Source organism: Crocodylus siamensis, chromosome 2 (genome assembly GCF_052110815.1).
Source record: "Crocodylus siamensis isolate JL-2025a chromosome 2, ASM5211081v1, whole genome shotgun sequence".
Taxonomy (NCBI): Eukaryota; Metazoa; Chordata; order Crocodylia; family Crocodylidae; genus Crocodylus; species Crocodylus siamensis.
In genome coordinates this window covers 135,755,661-135,773,009 of record NC_143396.1, presented here as the reverse complement: position 1 = coordinate 135,773,009, position 17,349 = coordinate 135,755,661, and the positions used below count along the sequence as shown (strand labels likewise).

At 47.0% G+C, this 17,349-nt stretch overlaps 1 long non-coding RNA gene across 1 annotated transcript in view; it reads right to left on the bottom strand.

Annotated features, from left to right (window-relative positions):
* Positions 1 to 17,349, bottom strand: part of LOC149870800 (uncharacterized) — a 353,531-nt gene that overhangs the window by 320,328 nt on the left and 15,854 nt on the right. The window lies entirely within an intron of this gene.

Here is a 17,349-nt window from a genome sequence, read left to right as displayed (position 1 = left end):
TCCATCAGAACATGCTAGGGGAATCTATCGACTATAAGTGATTTCTTAGACTCAGCAAAATGTGAAGCCAGTGTGGAATCTAGGCATAAGCTGGGGAACTAATTCTGTCCCCGTATACTGCACAGATGCATGGAAAAGTTTGGTTTTATGCAGTAACTTGTAGTATGACAAATTCTATTAAACAGCAGCATGTTTATATAGGTTACTTGTTATAAATGTATGTAGCCCATAAATGGGGTAATGTGTTAATAACTAAACACCAACATAAATCAGTAGCAGAAGTTTTAAATCCAGTCCAGCAGCTACAGTAAGAAACTGCTTTAAACAGCTAGGTTGTGTCTGTGTGCAGATATTTCATGCAACTATAATAAGGCTAATTAAAGTATGTTGCTCATCCTGCAAGCTATCAAATGAGCATGCTAGTTGTTCCAGCACATACATTCTTGGCACTGAATTGATAGCTAAACTCAGATTCAGGGCATTTTTCTCTACCCCTACTCCATCAAGAGGAATTTATCACAGATGTACCAGGTAGTAGTTGGGGTATGCATACTTGGACAATCTCCAGATCCAAGAGGCTTGGTTTCTCCAGGATACAACTCTGTGAAGATACCAAAACTATTAAGTGATTGAGTTGGCTTGAATAGCATTTCAACCTATTCTACAGGACTCCACAGAGCAGGTCCTAACCTGCAATACCTTTTCAATGTATTAGATAAACAAGGAACCTGCTCATCACCATAGTGCTAGGAGGTACAATCTGGTGTAGTGTTGACAACACAAGATAACTCTTGTTGTTATGTACCTCTCAGGAGTCAGTGGTGATGGAGCGGACTTCCCGAACAGAAACTCCATTCCCAGCCCAGGTCTCTAAAGAGCTTGTACATCAAGCCAGCACTTTACCAACAGGGAAAGCTCATTATAGCCATGCCTGCAACCAAAGAAGATATGAAGTGTCCAATCTCTTGTTCCAAGTGAGGCATGAACCTGGCATTATTACAGGAGGGGTATACAAAGTCAGATGAATTACAGCCACATTGCCTCCAGTAGTACAACTGGCTAAGGCAACAGATCTCAAGATGTCTATTCAGCCTCCCGTGCCACTTTAAGCCTGTCCAAAAAGAAGAAAAAGTGCAAAACCCAGGTCAGACTCTTCATCCAAACAAAGCCACTATATTTGATAGCTTAGATATTGGCTGGCTGCATACTCCAAACACAGGTTGTAGTAGTCTCTTGTACTTAGGAGTGCAAAGTAGTAGCAAGTTCTTCATGGGGAAGCTTTATTCCTCTAAATGAAAGAGATTTTCAGTCAGTGTAAGTCAGCATAACTAACATGTTGCAGGGTCCCATCTAAAAAGTTGACTATCTGGCATTTGAAACTCCTCTCATTCAGTTCCAAGGAAGTCCACTTGTTGCACCCTTTTGTGCTCCTCTCCACAAAATACATGCAGCTCTCACCCCATGTTTTCCCACTTTCTGAAGGAATAACTAAGAGATAGCAGAAACCAAGACACTGCATCTGAGCTGTTTTGTATTAGCCATGCAACCAGAGTGCTTTAGTGAATCCTTTAATGCAGTTTCTCAACCCATGGGCCGCAACCCAAAAGTGGGTCACAACTACATATAAAAGGGTCACACAAAAACTTCAAAAATAAATTAAACTTTGAAAATGGATTCTCCTTTAAAGGAGAAAAACATGGGAAACCATGGTTTTCCCTTGCAAGCTGAGGGAAGAGTTCTAGCCTGAGAGGGGCAGCTTGGGGTGGGGGAAGTGGGAGGAGGGCAATCAGATGGGGGTCTGTGGCAGGACTGTCCCTAGGGGTGCCGTGACCTCCCCTAGTGCCCTTGTCCACCGTGCCAAGTCTGAGTCCTGAACACACCCTCTATCGCGCCCGCCACGTCTTTGATTTTATTATCATCAATGGGAGGCTGCCTTCTTGTCCCCTTGGCACGGGGCCGGTCTTGCTATACCATAATTCCGGGGCTACTCCCTGTGCTGGCCCTCGCCAGCCTGTCTCTGTGACTGTCCTAAGCAGCCCGCCCTCTCTCTTTGGGCTTCCTAGTAGATTCGCCCTTCTCTCCGGGGCCTTCCACTGGGCTTGCCCCTTTCCGGGCTTCCCCTCCACAGGCAGTGCCCCACTGGGCCTGCCCAATGTCCAATATACTCACACCTCACGCACTCGGGCCTCCTGTGCCCGCGCTCGGGCTTTCCAAGGTTGGGGCTCAGGCAGCCTTAGCCTCCCCTGGCCCCCAGACCCGCCTTCTCGGGCCTATGCCCCACTGGGGCTCTTCCCAATTGGGGCCCGTCCCGATAATCACCCCTGCTGGGCTGGGGTCAGGACACCCCACTAGCCCAGACCCACCTTCCTGGGCCTGCGCCCCACTGGGCTTGCACCTCTCACGCGCCTGCCCCCACTGCAGCCCGCCCACACTGGGGCCTTCTATGCCCGACTCGGGCTTCCCAAGGTTGGGGCTCAGGCAGCCTTAGCCTCACGTGGCCCCCCAAATCTGCCTTCTCGGGCCTATGCCCCACTGGGGCTCTTCCCAATTGGGGTTCCCAACTAGGGCTTGTCCCGATATCACCCCCGCTGGGCTGGGGTCAGGACACCCCACTACACGGCACCCTCTGTGGTGCTAGGAACTCCCCCTCTACCAGGGAGCTCCCTTGAGGCCTCCTCCACCCCTACAGCCTCACCCGGTCCTCCGGTGTAACAATAACTAAACAGAACCACAAGCCACATGGCTGTAACATAACAATAAGCCTACCGGCTAGAACATACACTCCTGTCAGGGTTCTCTCCCCGCCCCTCGCCTCATCATGTAGACTCTCAGTCAATCAGACAGCTGTGCCATGTTCTGCTCCACAGCAGAGTAGCTGCTTCTCCAGCTGCCAGAGGGGAACTGACTCTAGTTTCAGCCTTCTCTGCTTATGAAGGCCAGGCCCTGCCCCCTGGCAGTCAGCTGACCCAATTAGTTGCTTTGGCAACTCACAGCTGTGCTGCCCTATTGAGTGGCAGCTAAGCCTATATCACCATTATTAGTAGCAGGCTCCTTAGTACCCTGCTACACACCATTATCTAGTAGCAGGCACCTTGGTGCCCTGCTACACACCTCCCCCTCTTCAGTTCACAACTCACTGAGCTGAGTTTTCACTTCTGCACCACTATTCAGTAGCAGGCACCCTAGTGCCTTGCTACAGGGACACTACAATGCATATGTGTGTGCACACATGTATGTGACATCCAGGCAGCATGGAGAGTATCTCCCACAGCTCCCCACAGGTAAGTCTATGGGGCAGGAGGAGGTGGGGGGGACATAGACAATACATCAGGGAGGCAGGGGGAGCACAAGTGATACATCAGAGGGGCATGGGGGGGCACATGCCCCCCCAGATTTGTACACTCACAGCAGGCACAGGACTGCAGCTTGGCTGGACTGGCATAGGCAGGAGTCACCTCTGCAGCCCTAGGGTCTGGTGTGGGAGAGTGGAGTGGGGTGGTGAGACTAGTTGCTGCCACCACCACTGGGACCTGCACACCCGCTACGCTGCCAGCAGCATGATGATTAATGGATTGGGCAGCTACATTGCCCTCACCTCTTGCTGCCAGCCACCGGGCCACGGCTCTACCCCATCACCATGGCCTGGCGATTCCCACCACAGCTCCCCTCAGGCTGCAGCTCTACCCTGGAGGGGGGGAACACAGGAGTCCCAGTGGTGGTGGCAGCAGCAATGACTTTCACAGTCTTACCACCCTATTCTGTCCTCTCACACCAAGTTCCACCAGGGCAACTCCTGCCCTTGCTGGTCTGGCCAGGCTACAGCCCCTTGCCTGCTGTGGGTGCACAAATCTGACGAGGTATTCCCACCCATCCCCCCTGGCCCCACACACTAGGAGGCTGGGGCCTGTGGGCAGCAAATCAGGAGTGAGAGGCACCAGCAGGGCTGGGAGGGGGTGGGGAGCTGTGGGTTGAGAGTGATAGGGCCAGGGGGCTATTTTCTACTTAAACTATGTACTGGGCAGGGTCTGGCCATCAACATTTACAAATGGGTTTTGGTACTGAAAAGGTTATGAACCACTGCCTTAATGCACTTTACACCAGCCTCCAGATGGCCTTTCCACTTGTAATGGTCATTACCGCAGCTAAAAGGAACAGCAGGCTGCAGACTCACCCTGCTTGCACAACATCTCATAGAGACAAGTTGGAAAGGAGGCACTACTTCACAGTCAGGGCGGTTGGGTTCTGGAACCAACTTCCAAGGGAAGTGGTGCTCACTCCTACCCTGGGGGTGTTCAAAAGGAGGCTAGGTAATCACCCCATTTGACCCCAGCTTGCTTTCTTTCCTGCCCATGGCAGGGGGTTGGATTTGATCTGCTCAGGTCCCTTCCAACCCTACCAACTATGAAAGACCTCTCGAAATACACAGGTTAGCACTGCATTTAATCCAGTCCTGGAGAAAAGGGATTTTGGAAAGTAAAATGGGTCAGTTCCAAGTGATAAGAAACTTAACACCTTAGCTATTTCAAAGATCTTGCTTAATCACTGAGAGAGAACTATACCTTGACAGGAGGATAGCTTTTACTTCTCTCCTTGTCCTATTGATGCACCTCTGGGGCTTAAATAGGACAAGTCATTTGCTCCCAGATAATATCAAAATCCATTGCAAACGTGTATCGGCTGTTATCACTGATGTCCATTTCCTTCCAAAGATTAAAGCTCCCTCTACTGGAATGCAAGTTGCTTCCTCTTCAAGCTTCACAAAGGTTTGTGTATCCAATATCTGCAGACAGTGATGCCCGCGCTCGTCGTGCCCACAAATTTGAGCATTTTGCACCAGATCCAAGAAAGTCCTGAGATTCCCAAGGTGGAACTTAAGCAGAATTTAGATCCCAAACTTGGGATCCTGAAAACCCCAGCTCACCTGCTGCCTGACCCTTGGAGTGCCTAACCTCCGTAGGTACCTCAGATTTTGACCACAAAGAGTCCCATGCCCCTAATGCTTTGCTTTTGCACACAACCAGACATGCTTTTGTCTTGAGACTGCTGAGCCACTCAGTGGCAGTGACATCCACCATTTACTTTTAAAACACAAGAGTAGGGGAAGGAGGAGTGATGGTGCTACTACACTTTCATATAACAGCCTCATGGGTACAGCAGTAAACCAAGACATAAGAAGTTCCTTCCTCTGCCTGGGGGGTTCAAACCCACCTCTCCCGCAAGTACCCCAACCACAGCACAAGAGGAAGTCTATACCAAAAAAGGGTAATCTGAAATCATTATCCCAGCAAGCCTTCTGGTGGAGGTAAAGCTTGCACCCACAAGACTGCCTACACCATACACCATCTTGCATTACTTTATATAGCCTTTGTCCACACACCAGAAACACTTTCTTAGGCAACAATAACATCTCTTGTTCTGCTATTAGTTTTAATCTGTAACAATAGCAAAACAACATTCTGCATTTATTTACCATTAATCATTTTAATCACCAAGACATTTGTAGCTCTCAGTAACACTGTTTAAAAATGACTGCATCATAATAATAGAAGTTGAAGGTAGAAAAACACACTATTGAATCATCAAACTTGTCATCCTGTGGAATCAGGGATTAAAACTCCTATATCTCACTTTCATTTGCCCCCAAAAAGGTATTAATAACAACTGTGGATATTATAGATCAGGTGTGCTGAACTTTTTCAAAGGCTTAGAAGTTATCTATAGCTGGCAGTGATATATATATTTATAACCTTATGAAACTTAAATTTAATGACACTGCATATTTCCAACACTACATACTTTCTAATGAACCATGTCACAGGAGTTGTCCTGGATCAAAGATGTTGTTAAAGCACAAAAAGAACAGTATCACTTGCCCTGTACCAGACTTTCTCTGCAGGCCTTTGAATACTTGCAACATTTTGCATAGCCATGTATTTATCCAGTCTTGCTTCCTTGAAAAAGCAAGCAGAAAAAAGGTCCAGAATATTTTCATTCCCTTCCACCACTCAGAACTGCAACTAATACTCAGATGCTCACAAGGTATGATGATGAACCTTAGATTACTGTCCTCAGATCAGTAATCTATATATTTCTCAATTGAGAAGTATAATTGAGTTTATAGAAAGATTAGTTCATGAGAGCAGTGTATTTTCATGTTCAAGTTCTACATCCACATTCTTAGCTTATGCTAATTGGCATAGCTCCACTGATTTCATGCTGAGTCCCAGCAGCTGGGGGTTTAGGCCCCTTATGTGCTCAGGGAGCCTAAATACTACCATCCTTACCTCTTAAAGTGGTAAGAGAAGAGGAAAGACATAATTGTTAAGCTGTTATCTGCAAGTGTTTTATACCTTTCCTTTTCCAAGTACTTATCTCAAAGATTTAGCTATGTTCTCCACTACAACAACTTTGCCAATCATATCAGAAGAATAAGTCATCTTACATCAAATTGTGGAAGATTTTCTAGAATGTATCTTATCATTTGAAGCCCTGGAAAGCTCTGTTTTTCAGACGTGTAATCTTTTTATTTCTAAAACCACCAGGGATGGGATTCAGCAAGTGAGTCCTGAGTCTTCCCTTTGCCCTGTTGTGTATTCATCACTTTCAGACTTCCTTAAAGCTGGTTATCACAATGCAGAAAGGAAAGCTATAAAAATTCTTTTGGAACTTGAACTGATCAAAACAAGCCTATAACATTTGCAGAATGAAAAGTATTCCCACAAGGCTTGAAAATTTCTGGGACAAAGGAAACAAAAACATGCTATTAAAACAGGGGTAAAAGTGAGTGAGGCATGAGCTCCTTGGATTTGTAAATACTTTGGCCATCAGGTTTAACTACAGGGTCTGAGCAAGCACAAGGAAGGAGCCTGGTTGACCTCACTTCACATCGTGGCAATGTCAAGCAAGCACCACTGAGCTGTCCCTACCATGCCAAAGTGTTCATGCTCTTATGCTAGATAAAACTGTGTTTTAAGGTCAGCTTTAGCCTCCTTAGCTAATTATTACAGGGGCAGTTTTGTTATCTATATGAGATGTTTAACACGCATTGGACTAACTCTATTGCGCATTGGCACAACTGGCAAAAACCATGCTAAGTACACTTAGTCTAATGCTTATTAATGTCACCTAAAAAGTGTTCATCTGCACTAATGCATAGTAGTGCCAATTACAGTGCATTAAGTTAATACTTGCTATTACAGGTACTAAACTTAATGCACCATAATTACAGCACATTAATGAACATGTAGATGTGTCTGGAGTGTTTCACCAGAAACAGATTTTAAAGGGGATTGAAGCTTGACAAGTGCCTTATTCCATTATTAAAGAATCACCACCACTTGACCCAGTGCTACATTTCTTAAAGGACCCATTTTTAACTAATTTGAAAGTCTAATTAAATGATTTATTTTCATCCTCAGAAAACTAATTCGGAACCCAAAATGTACTGCACTTTGGGCAATGATGCACAGTATTCTTCACTGTCACTATGCAATTTAGGTGCCCAACGGTCAAATAAAATGGCCTTTCTAATTGATACATATGCTTAAAGCCTTTCCTTGCATAGCACAATTTGACAATGAAAACTGCTTTGGAACAACAACATTCTGTAGCGTATAGGCTTCCCCTGTGCCTTGCAGAGGCACTTTATACTTGTCATCATCACAGCACTTCACACACACCTACATTGCTCACAGCTCCACTATGCAACAAGTTTTCTTGCTCTCTTTTTACAGAGGCAGAAGCAGTTAAGACTTGTCCAGGCTCACCATGGGGAGTTAGTATTTGATCTAACATTAGAAATAGCATTTTCTTGGCTGAGAGTTTCTGCTCAAACCACACCCCGGAGAGAATTCTCTGAAGTCCAGCCAGTTGGACTCTGTGTATCTTGCAGAGGTTTTCTCTATTGACTTCAATAAGACAGATATCACAGCAGCCAAAAGAAATGTTGCCCATCTCTGTAGAAAGTCTTACAGTTCATTCCTTTTCTGAAAGACATGTGCCCATAAACATCACCTGATAGCAAACTCCTTGCAGGTTGAGCAACACAGAAAATGACAAAATAACCTGTTATCAGCCATGCTGACAGCAGAGGCCACATTAAGAAACTGGCATCTCTACAAACCTTTCTTCTAGAAAAACTATTGATCTCTCCCTGCTTTATTCACTTCAAGCAGGTTTAAAATACTCTAAAAGTACATTCTGGTTTTATGTTCTGCTACGCTTGCAGTCACAGCAAATTTCTGGGACTCATCTTTTTCTTGGGTTTAATGTTCAAGCTTTAATTAGTCTTGCTAATTATCTGTGAGCCTGCTAAAAATAGCTCGCATTTTACAAAGCCTTCACTTTACTGTGGGGAAGGAAAAAAAAAGCAAAAGGTCTAGCTACCCCTAATTCAAAGTTGTGACTAAGGCAATGCATTTAGGGAGTCATCAGTATGTGTGGTCCTTTCTACTTCCAAGTGTAAGAAGGGACTATATTTCCACACTGCCAGGGCAGTTCAATGCTGTGAATTACAGGGTTGATTTCAAACCAGTGCCTACCCTGGTCAAAGGACCCTAGCTTAAGCAGGTAGTCTAGCACATCTACCAGTCCAGGTTGCTGTGTAAATCTGCACTCTTTGCCACACCTCTTCCCAGCCTGAACTCCAGCCAACCCACCAAAGCCAAGGTTCATTGTTCTGCATTGAAAAGAGCCCCTTGGCCAGCCTGGAACCAAAAAGGAGAGCTCATTTTCTGCCCACCTTGAACTAAGACCCCTTCCCTGGTATTCCACCAGGCAACTCATCAAACAGAGCTCTCTCAAGGTAGGGTCCTTCTGCCAGTCCAGGAGGGGTATCCTTATGTAAGGTACCCACTCTAAAACAGCCCTCTGCATGGAGACAGTAGTCAAAGCTCCATCCATGGCCTTCAGTGGGGGCAGCTGAGCTCACCCTGGCACACTTCTAGCTGCCCCAGTTGCTGCTGCCCCCACTAATTGTGACAGTGGTGCAGCTGTGGGTTCACAGACTCAGGCAGCCCCTGGCTACATCTGTGGAAGTCTTCTCAACCAGAAAGGCTAGAAATGTATCCCCACATGCCCCACTGAGCCATTATTAAATGAATATGCAGGTTCTTCAGGGACTGACCACACTCAGAAGAACTCACTCACGGCAAGCAGATTTTCAAGCCCTGAAATTGATACTAATGAACAGTGAGGGAACTTACTCCAGAAGAACAAATAGGAAATGTCATGCCAGAAGACCTGGGTTTTCCCTTAGCCAGAAGTGCTCTGTAACCCCAAACAGTTGAAAATCAGAGAGGACCATGGTCAATAGCAGGAGAATGAAGCATTGTTCCACATCTGGCTTGGTTATGAGAAAGTTATAGAAACTGAGACATTTCAGGAGAAGACAGAATGACAGAACAGGGACTTCTGGTTCCCCAGGGAGTGATACATGAAGTTCTGCTTGGAGACCTCAGGTTGCAGTGCAGTATGGCGGGTGTCTGGTTTTTGCACATGTTTCTAGGCTTTGCTGGTCAGCACATAGAACCAGGAAGGAATTTTTCCTCTCCTCTTGTTATGGGTGTTGGGGCAAGGATTCACCTTCCTAAAAAGCATTGAATACTCGATGCTGTTAAGGCTGGGGATTTTTATTTCGGGGGGGGAGAATGAATATCATTCTGCTGGGCTTTAAAAATTGCAGAGGTTCCTGGCTGGAGGGCCTTGCTGCTTCACTCATGGTCAGATCAGTCATCACATCTGGGTCTAGGAAGGAATGTTCAGGTTGGATTGGACTCTGGGGGTTTTGTCTTTCGTCATAATGGGTGGCATGGTCCTCTTCCTTGAGCATATGTGACGTACATGAATGTGTTGAATAAGCACATGTGAACCTAAAGTTACTTTCTGTTGAATCTGCTAATGCCAGCGTAGGTGTACTTTCACTTTAAGTACATCTGAAATCCAGCAGCATTCTTTCCCACACTTGTGGCTGGAGTAATTTATTTATGAAATTTAATTTATTTATGACAAATATAGCAACTGGCAACAAAGACAAGATCACGTAAGTGGGGGATGTATTAAAAGCTACAAAAATAATCTGCTATAACTGTACAGGGCATGGTGAGGGGGTGGCTCCCTGCCACTGTGCACAGCCCTCAGGGAGGCATGGGGGGCAGTACATACCCCCCCTCAGATTTTTGCACAGGGCAGAGGCAGATACAGGCTGCCTGTTGCAGGCTCAGGGCTCCCCACCCTGGGAGCCCTGTGCCACCATGGCGATGTGCCCCCTGCCTATCTGGCAGCAGAAGGGGCTATGGCAGCATGGAGCTGTGCCACCCTGCGCTGCCAGGCAGGTAAAGGTGTGTGCAGCTGGCATGGGGCTCCCAGGGGAAGGAGCCCTGAACCTGCAGTGGGCAGCCCGCATTCATCCCCACTCTGCTCCACTCCAGCCATGCCACCAGCAGAGGCAAGGGAGACTGGGAAGAGTGGAGTGACAAGTGTCCCATCTTTACATTTAAAAAAGGTGATTATCCTTCTCTCCCCTGTCCCTTTGGCCACAAGAAGGACTAACTCACAGTTTTTCTACTGCACTTGCCCTCTGGGAGACAGGCACTCCTGGCATGAGCTCCAGGCTCCTTCATAAGCTGACCCACTGATTCTCTCCCTCTCGACACTCTGCTCTCACTTGCAGCCCTCCAATGTCCAGCTTTCAGCCCACTGCTCTGTCTCTTCCTAACTGACCCTGCCTGTGTTCCCTGGGAGCCCTTTTAGCTGCCTGGATGCCAGCTAGTTCTGCACCTCAGCTGATCCCATTCCCTAGGCAGCCTGGAATCAGGGTCTGCTGCCTGCAGCTGGGCTAGTCCTCCTTGCAAGTCTGCAATCAGTTGCTTGCTGGCTGCAGCCCCTGAAACCATGTAGGCCCCCTGAAACACATAGCCTGTTACAGGCTACTTATACTGGAAAAATTGGAGTTTATGATAGCATCCTGGAGAACTGACCTGTGTATATAGAGTTCCTGGCACAGTTTTTTTTGTAAGAAATGAGATTTCTCTATGGAAACATGTGGCTGCATTACTGAGTTTTTAATGGAAGGAAGAATATAGTTTACAGTGGAGCCTGCTCATCCCAGAAAAGCCAGCAAGCAAAACCTTAAAGGAATTAGTGAAAAATGTCCAAGAGCATCTAGCAACTAATCCATTATTTATTGCCAAAAGGTTCAGGTTCCACAAGAGAAATCATCTTGAAAGTGAATCTATTTCTTCTTTTGCAACAAGAGTTGTAGAAATTGTCCAAACATTGCAATTTTAAGGATGAGCTTAATGGGGCCCTCAGAGACACCTTCGTATGGGATCTATTTCATACAGCCATACAAAGGAAGCTCTTAACACAGGAAAAGTCTAACCTTTAAACTTTTTATTGAGATTTCATTAGCTATGGAAGCTGTAAAAAAGGAGGCCATGAATTGTATAGAAGAGTACCTATGGAAATAGGAAAGAATCAGTTATTAAATATGAAACCAAAGAGCCTGCGCAGGCTGCAGCCTGATGTATGCTATCCATGTGGAAAAGGATCTCACACACCAACTAATTGTTGGTTTAAAGAACACTACTGTCAAAGCTGTAGTAAAATTCAGGCAGTGTGCCATGGTAAGAGGAGGACAAAAAAGAAGAAAATGTGGTAGGGTACAAGAAAGAGAATAAAAAGTATATGTAATGCATACTAAGGATAGAGTAGCTAGTCTGGGCCTATATCATGTGAACAAAGGCGGTAAGTCAGAGACAGGCTCTGTGGTATTTGTTACCTCATATTCCAAATATCAAAACATGTCTAAAAATATTAAATTAAAGGAGAAGAAGGCATTCCCCTGGACTGGAATTGTGTAAAGATGCTTCACATACTTTCAAAGGTCCCTGCAGAAACAGCTAAACAACAATTAGAAGATGTATTAAACCAGGCCTCTGATGTATGTAAGGCAGGCATAGGAACTTTAAAACACATCAAAGCTAGGATAATGATTAGATGAAAATCGCCAGGCCAAATTTCACAAAGCTTGGCTAGTTCCTTACAGCCTGCATGCCAAGGCAGATGTGGAATTGGACCACCAAGAAAGAGAAGGCATACTTTCAAAAGTAGTCTGCAGTGAATGAGGCATGCTTATAGTGCCAACTGATAAAAAGTGGTACAGTAAAGACATAAGGGGACATTAAGGTTACTAGAAACACTGTACTGAAAGTTGATAAATATCCCCTACCTTGAACTGAAGCTATCATTGCTACATTAGCAAGGGAGGTCAGAGCAGGGGAGGGCAGGGATTTAGCAAAATTGAGTACAAGCTTACTTACAGATAGAAGTAGAAGAAGATTCAAAAGGTTACCATAATATAAATATATGCTAAAAGAGTTATACCGGTGTAATAGATGAGTGTTCAGTATTGCCTCTGCCCTTGCTGTGGCAACAAGCAATGGATCAAGTGTTACAAGACATTCCAAGAACACAGTGTTATTTGGATGACGTTTTTCTAACTGGTGGAAATGGTGAAGAACTAAGAAATTCAGACATCTAGAAGAATACAGGTTGCAAACAAGTTTTTGGAAAAACTGCATTTTGCATCATGAGTCAGCTGTTTATTGTGGACATGTTATCAACACAAGGCCTACACAAATTTCAAGAGAAGATTAAAGCAGTAAATTTGTACCAAACCTTGCAATTTTGTTCCTTTCAAACTGGTTGGTGCAAATGAACCACAATTGGGTTTGGTCAAGTGCATGTCAGAAAGCTTTCCTAGAAAGAAAAGGTGACATCTGATAGGTTGCTTGTTCACTTTAACCCATCAGTGCCTGTGGAGCTAACATGTGATGTATCCTCACGTGGCACTGGGGCTGCTATGTCGCATACTATGGGTGATAGTACTAAATGGCCTATAGCAGAGGTTCTCAAACTGTGATCCACAGACCACCACTAGTCTGCAGAAAGGTGACCTGAGGCTAAAGCTGACAAACATTACACCCGGCTTCCCAGAACTTTGTTTAAAAAACAGGAATATCCATCGCATTAGAAATCTAAGACTACTGATATTAAAATATGAGTTGTGTGCTTTGATTTGTAGAACAAAAAAGTTTATTAGGTGGTCCACCAAGACCCTCAGCAGTTTTCAAGTGGTCCACGAAAAAAAGGAGTTTGAGAACCACTGGCCTACAGCGTTTGCATCACACTCACTTATAGCAGCACAGTGGAATTATGCACAGATAGACAAAGAAGCTTGAAGTCTGGTGTGGGAAGTGGAGAAATTTAACCAGTATCTACAGTGGATAAAGTTTACATTGGTCACAGATCAATAGGCTTTAGTCTCAATTCTCCATCCTAAGAAAGCAGTGTCTAGGACAAATGTGGCACATGCAATAGGCTCTCTTTTTAACTGGTTACAGTTGTGACCTTGAGTACAAAAGAACAAAGGCATGTAGAAATGCTGATGAACTCTCTCATTTACCAGTAAAGGAGCCTTCTGGAGTAGAAACACAATCCACTGAAATCATTAACATTTCAGCTGGAGTATGCCCCAGTCACCTGTAGTATGATTACCCAAGAACCCAAGAAAGATCCCACACTGGCACAGGTATATGAAACAACCCTAAAAGTTTACAAATATATGAACAATCCTAATTTAGCACCCTATTATGTATGCAAAAATGAATATCAAGGATGTGTCACGAGGGTTATTTGGGTTGTTATACCTAGCAAACTGAGCACAAGATTTTACAAGAGCTACACATAGGGCACCTAGGAGTCATAAAATGAGCCATTGGCCAGAAGCCTTGTATGGTGGCCAGGTATGGATCAACAAATAGAACCCCTCGTTAGACATGTATGGGACGCCAATAAGTACAGAAGATGCCCAAATTAGCACCATCACATGCATGGGAATGGTCATCCATTCCCTGGCAATGGCTCCATATTGATTTAGCAGGAACCATGTCTAGGGATGATGTACTTAGTGATGGTAGATTCCCACTCTAAGGGCGCATCCAGATGAGTGCGCATGTGTCTCATACCCCACCTCAAACCCCTGGGGCTGCGGGGGGTGAGGACCTGGCCCAGACCCGTGCGGCTCGCTAGTCCAGCTTTGCACCAGAGCGGGTCACACAGCTCCATTTGACCCCCCACAGTGCAAAGCCAGACTAGCAAGCCACATGGGGCTGGCCCAGGTCCCACCATGTGCCACCTCCCCATAGGCACAGCAGGGCAGAGGCAAGACCCAGTGTGGTGCGCGGGGACCATGTGCTGAGCCAAGCTGGGTCCTGCCAGCCCTGGGGCCTATCTGCCACCCAGCTGGGCCAGTCTCATGGTGGCAGGACCCAGCGTGGCATGCAGAGACCCATGCCAGGCCCAGGTTGCTCCTGCTGCCCTTGGGGCCCCTCTGCCACCTGGCCAGGCCATTCCCATGGCCGGGCCAGCCGGGTGGCAGGAGCAGCCCCAGGGCTGGCAGGACCAGGCTGGGCCTGGCACACAGTCCCCACATTTCATGCCAGGTCCTGCCACCATGACACCGGCTTGGCCAGGCGGCAGGAGCAACCCCAGGGCTGGCAGGACCCAGCTGGGCTCAGCTCATGATCCCCTCTCAGCTGCTGCGAAAGGTCAGTTGCAGGCCCGGGGGGGTGGGGGCTGTGGCCCTCCAAGATGTCTGGAGCCCTCCAGGGTGCCTGGGACTCTGGGTGCAGGGGCTGGGGCCCTGTGGGGGATAGGGGCTCTGGCCCTCCAGGGGGAAGCTGGGACCCTGTGGGGGGGGAGGGGCTGCACCCTGTGGGAGCCAGGGGACCCACCCCTCCTGAGCAACCCCCCCACAAGGTCCCCCACACCCACAGTCCCCCCAGCAATTGCCCCACACCTACCCACAGACCAACCCACATCCATCCACACACATCCACCCACCTTCCCCTACACCCCTTCCCACTCCCTTCCTGCAAACACCACATCCCCCCATCACACACCCATCATGTGTGAAGAAAACCAAAAGCACACATTAACACGTGGAGGGCCACTCGTATGATTAGGGGACAACAGGGCAGGCCCTATGAGGAGAGGCTACGGGATCTGAACCTGTTCAGCCTCCACAAGAGAAGGCTGAGGGGGGATCTTGTGGCCTGTTATAAACTAGTCAGGGGGGATCAGCAGGCATTGGGGGAGTCACTGTTCCCCCGAGCACCGCCAGGAGTGACCAGGAATAACAGTCACAAGCTGGCAGAGGGTAGGTTTAGGTTAGATATCAGGAGGCGCTACTTCACTGTTAGGGCGGCTAGGGTCTGGAACCAACTTCCAAGAGAAGTGGTGCAGGCTCCTATCCTGGGGGTGTTTAAGAGGAGGTTAGATGAACATCTTGCTGGGGTCATTTGACCCCAGTATTCTTTCCTGCCGTGGCAGGGGGTTGGACTAGATGATCTGCTCAGGTCCCTTCTGACCCTAGATACTATGATGCTATGAAACTATAGGTATTTAGAATTTATTTTATCATTATGATAGAGACACTGGTAGGCTTCCAAATTGCTTTAACATTGTAAATATACCAATAAAGCACTACCCAACTTATCACTGTCTCTCTGTCTATAGATATAGATATATATGTGTGTGTATATAGAGTAGTCTTTTGTTTTAGTTGTGAAAGAACATGGTTTTTGGGGTATTTTAAAAAATGGATTTGGGATGCTGCAGTCCAGCTGGCACAAGGGGTACCAATTGGCTGGCCCCAGAAGCTCCTGAGAGCAAGTAGTCCTGAGCTGCTTGTCAGGGCAGCTTTTTGTACAGATGGGGCCAGGACAGGGCAGCTTTTTATACTGCTGGGGACAGCCCAGGTGCTGGCCCTGGGCTTTAGCTCTCCCTGCCTGCAGATCTAGGAGGAGCCAGGCAGAGTTATTTTGCGCTAAGTGGCACAATTTGCTGCACAAAGTGAATATCCAAGCATGTGCACCAAGGCAAAAAGCCCCAGCTCAAATTTGCACTGCTTCTATTTGAGCTGCTGCAAGTGCACATGCTTGCATGTGTGGACACGCCCTAAATGGCCAGAAGTTTTTTTTTTATATGAAAACCATTATAGTATTACAGACCGTAGAAAAAACTATGAAGTCTGCTTGTGAGGACAGGGTTGCCAGAACAAGTCATAACTGAGAACAGCATCACTTCTGCATCAATTGGCTGTCTGAATGATTTGTACAGTCTTTTAAAAAGCACTTTGCTCTCCATGCAAGAGACAGGGTCAATACAGAGGAAGATGGCTCACTTTTTGCTACTGTACCAGAATGCAGTAGGAATGCTACAACCACTGAGATACTAGCAGTGCTGTTTATGGGCCAAAATCTCAGGTCACAGTTGGGCTTACTGAAACCAGACTTGCAGCAACACATTACAAATCCTATGCAGTGCAAATGGCACCTAATATTGTTTGGTGCCACCACATCAACCAAGTAAGAGATACAGGTCTGACTGCTGAGTAGATCATAGCAGCAACAGTAGGAGCCCCATCTGTTCTTGGACCATTGGCTTTGCTACCTACAGCAACAGCTAGTCATGCTACACCAAACAGTAGCAATGCTGACTGGCCAGGACCTGATAATGTTGAGCTACCTACACTTGATGAGGAGACACCTGAATCTGACTTGGAGAAAGAAGGACCATCGCTTCAGGACTGTGTTCAAGGAAGTGGTAGCCACTATGCAGGAAAAAAAAAGTAAACATGAACCCAACTTAATAATGGGTATGACACCACTCCCAGGGAAGCAGTCAAGAAAGTGACAGACATTACCCAGAATGGAAACACAAGCCACCTGAAAGACTGAAGTTATCCATTGTTTTTTCAAAATGGGGGGAGGGACGCAGGATGCATGATGTGAACACATCGAATCAGCACGTATGAATCTGAATTTATTTTCTGTTGAATTGGCTAGTGCCAATTACCTTTTCAAAAGGGGAAGGTGGGACACATGCCCACCTTCTCTCCCTCTCCCCCCCACCACTGCCACTGCCACTGCCACCTCCACCAACATGGCCAGACCATAGCCAAGCCAAGCCCAGCCAAACCAAGGAGGGGGCAGATGCAGGCTGTCTACTGCAGGCTTGGGGCTTTCTGCCCCGCTGCCTTTCCCTTCAGGAGCCCAGCCATGCACCCCCTGCCTCCCTGGCAGCAGCAAGAGTTACTACTCCATGCCAGCATCGCCCCCACTGCTGCCAGATGGGCAGCAGGTGCCTCACCATGGCACCAGGCCAGCATGGGGCCCCCAGGAACAGGGCAGCAGGTCAAAGAGCCCCAAGCCAGCGGCAGGCAGCTCGTATTCGCCCCCACCCCGCACACAAATCTGAGGAGGCATGTGCCCCCGCCACATCATC